Here is a 4403-nt window from a genome sequence, read left to right on the forward strand (position 1 = left end):
ACAAACACCATATATATATATATATATATATATGTGTGTGTGTGTGTGTGTGTGTGTGTGTGTGTGTGTGTGTGTGTGTGTGTGATCTTCAATGCTAGCCTCAACAACATACACTTTTTCTTCTATCATACTCATATGAAAGATGAATATATAATAACGAACACTGACCAATCTCATAACTCCTTTAAGGAATATAAGACAAAATAGAGAGTTGATCAAACATGGACCCCTGGATATTCCAGAAGTGGAATCAGGTGACAAAAGAGGAGAAATCATCCCCTGTCTACCGGTTACAACCACCGTGAGCCCTATATATTGATCAGGTAAAGGGAGTGATCGGTAGTCAAAATCAGTGTGCCAAGAATGACCTAACAATCAGTATGAAACACGTCAGATAGCATTTGGCCCAATGATAGGTTGTATTGGTAAACTAGATCATTATAACGACCATAGAATTTGTGAAATGCTGACTTAAATCGAGACTGTTGAAACCCCTGTACCATCAACTTGTTTGTCAATAGCCTGTCTGGATTTAAAAACTGATCATACGCAGAACAAGCTCTTGCGTATCGAATCAGTTGAGAGATATAAACACCATATGCAGGTGATAATGGAATATTGCTACATGAATATTGGAAGTTGACGAGGAAAAGCTTAAATCATCCCGTTTGTCATAAAGTTGAGTTGATAGTTTGTCGTTAATATTTGTTTTCAATGAAATATCTAAGTACGAAGCAGATGTGGTTGACTTAGTGGTGTCTTTATTTGGAGTTCAGAGGAATAGATATCGAATGGTCAAATGAACGAAAATGATTATTGTTAATAGATAAAGCGTCGTCGATATGTTTAAATGTCGAGTTGAAGGTCACAACAAGGTATTTGTTCTTCTCATAAAGTAGCTTTTGATTATTCTCACGTAGAAGTTTTTGAATAAATTTTGCTTCATAGGAATATAAAAACAGGTCAGACAACAAAGGAGCACAATTCGTGTCCATGGGAATTCGAACAGATTGTTGGAAGACCTGATCACCGAAGACCACGAAGATATTGTCGATGAGGAACTCTAGCATATTTTTTTTATTTCAACTTCAGAGTACTTGAGAGTGGAATCAGAGTGGTATTTAACAAAGTAATTTTGAATGACTGACCACTAGATACGAATATTGCCGTTTAGTGGCACAGTACGTTTGAAGTTTATCCTTCACAGCTGTTAATATTTTCGTGAGGAGCAAAGATAGGGGCTTGGTAGAGCACTTAATGCATCCAGCAATATATCTTTGTTTGTAAGGGGTTTTATGTAGTTTAGGAATCCAGTATAGGTAAGGTAACTCATATTCATTCGACCCATTGACTGGGATATTAAATGTGTCTAAAACTGAAGCATGGCTTTGAAGAATTTCATCTTTTGAAAGGGCAGTTGGAGTATAAGTACGATTACCAAAAGTGGAATTAATGCCATGTTCGTTGAAAATACAGTTGTAATAATGAGCCTTACAAACAAAGACAATGTTGTTACTAGCTTTGTCAGCTGGAACCAAAACATTCCTCATGTAACCTATCTAATTCTTTTATCACTTCTGGTTTACTAAACACAGAGGGATGGATGGTACGTACTCTTGTTTTCATATGTCGAATGCGGGATTTTAATATTCCTCTAATGCGTTTAACCCATTCTGATATTGTATCAAGTTCTTCTTTTTCATATTTAGCCCATTGTCGGCCATAATCTTCTACAGAATTCATAATAGAGATGAAGTTCTGTCGCCAATTAAAAGACCGAGGTTCTCTGTATTTAGGACCTTTCAAAATAAGTGATTTGAGGTCCTCATTTTGAACTATATTAACATCACCAATAATGACATTTCCAGCTGGACTATAGTTGAAAGAAGATGAAGAACAAGAACACGTTGGTGGATTACGTATAAGATGGTCTATATAATTAAAAAGTTTGGATGAAATAGTAGAAGTATAGCTGTATGAAATACATGGTGTAGACTTGAACTTGAAATAAGTTGGAATACACCACTGAATCCTTTTATGCCGAAGAATATTGCTTATGTTGACGGCATCTATTCCTTTGTTTGTAAATTGGAGATTAAGGAACTGGTGGCATGATTTGAAAGGAGTATCATCCATGATCCGTGCTGGTTTAAAGAACCTGTGATGGGCAACATCCATAATCATAGAGTTCAGTCTATGTTCAGGTGTTGAAAAATCCAAGCATAGACTAGCCATAGTTTCTTCAAATAACATGTGTATAACTCTCAATGAAACAGAGTAAAGTTTTGTACGAATATGATGTGGATACTTTTAATATCCCAAGTCAATGGGTCGGATAAATACATATACAGGATTCCTAAACTTCACAAAAACCTTACAAAGAAAGATACATTGCGCTGCATGCTGGATCGAGTAAATGTTCTACCAAGCCGCTTCTCATGAAAGTATTAACAGCTGTGAAGGACAAACTTCAAGCGTACTGTACCACAACATATACCAGAAATGGTGCAACATATACCAGAAATGGTGCAAATCAAATGTGCATTCCAAACCGTACTAAAGAACGTTTAGTAAACTTGTAAACGTCAAATGCTGTCTGACTTGTTTCATACCCATTGTTAAGCCATTCTTGGCACACTTATTTTGACTGCGGATAACTCCGTTTACCTGATCAGGATATAGGGCTCACGGCGGGTGTGACCGGTCAACAGGGGATGCTTACTCCTCCTAGGCACCTGATCCCACCTCTGGTGTGTCCAGGGGTCCGTGTTTGTCCAACTATCTATTTTGTATTGTTTATAGGAGTTATGAGATTGATCACTGTTCGTTATCTTCACCTTGCATCTAAACCTGAAGAATGGTTTTAAAGAATTTTATCTTTTGAAAGGGTAGTTGGAGGTGTAAGTACGATAACCAAATGTGGACTTAATTCCAAGTGCATTTAAAATAGTTATAATAATGAGCCGTACAAACAAAGACAATGTTGTAAGAGGCTTTGTCAGCTAGAACCAAAACATATTCATTATTTACCTATCTAATTCTCTGATCACTTCTGGTTTATTAAACACAGAAGGATAGATGGTACGTACTTTCGGTTTGATGTGTCTAATACGGAATTTTAATATTCCTCTTATACTTTTAATCCATTCTGACAAGGTATCAAGTTCTTTTTCATATTTAGCCCATCATCTAGCATAATCTTCGTGTAATTCATTTATCTATATAGATTAATATAACTAACCGGAAACAGTATAAAAGGGGCAGTAACTCAGGTGATCAAATGCCCATATTCATTTTTAAAAGCAGGGCTGTAATTAAATGCAATTTTATGTAATAAAAAAGATCAGATCCGCCAAATCACCTCTAAAACGAAACAAGATTTCACTTTATATCCCTGGGGTTATATTTCTCTGTATTAGAAAAAATTAAACCGCCAACTGTCTACTCACTTTGAATCAGATATCCAGACATATTTTGCTGTTAATTGCCTGTGTACATAGTTCAATTTTTCTTTTATTTTACTAGGTTTGATTTTTGTTTTGATAGCATATACATGAAGCATCATTATTAGGGCCCCGCATGAAATGTGAGAAGCCCTATAGTAATACAAACCTTTTACAAGTGTTGTACGGATTCTTACGAGCAGTTTATGTGTTCTTGCGACCAGTTTACGATGTATTTTTTTAATCGTAGAAACGACTTTTGAAATCGTGGACACAATTTTTGAATCGTAGAAAGGGCTTTTAAATCATAGACACGACATTTGAAATCGTAGACACGACTTTTGGAATCGTAGACACGAATTTTCTTTTAATCGTAGAAACGATTTACTATTTCAAAATCGCGAAAACGATTTTTTTAACGATTTATTAGATCGTAGATTTATTCGGGAAGTTTTTTTTTTAATCGTAGAAACGACTTTTTGATATTGTAAAATGGCCGTTTGAAATCGTTTATCTATTTTGTATTGTTATAGGAGTTATGAGATTGATCACTGTTCGTTATCTTCACCTTTCATACAATTCCCTAAGTCGTAGAAACGCTTTATTATACATGTATTTTCTACTAAGAAATGACATGAATACGCGGTCGTAGTCTCGAAACTTCATATTGTTTGTTTATAAATGAAGATTACAAGCACATAGATATAATAATATACGTAATTCTTTATATTGTTTTTGTATGGGTGTGTTTTCTCCCATCAATTTAAGAACTGCCAGTCATGAGAACAACAGTATCTGATTTAGTAAATTTTATTTATCTTTGAAAAACGGAAATACATTTTAGCTCACCTGAGCTACATGTAATATATTGCTTTTCTAATAACATTATGTCCCTAGCCGGCGCCTATCAGACAAAGGGTTGCGTGCGATTCCTGGTTTAACAGTTTATGACTTAATGTA

This window comes from Ostrea edulis, chromosome 9 (genome assembly GCF_947568905.1).
Source record: "Ostrea edulis chromosome 9, xbOstEdul1.1, whole genome shotgun sequence".
NCBI lineage: Eukaryota > Metazoa > Mollusca > Bivalvia > Ostreida > Ostreidae > Ostrea > Ostrea edulis.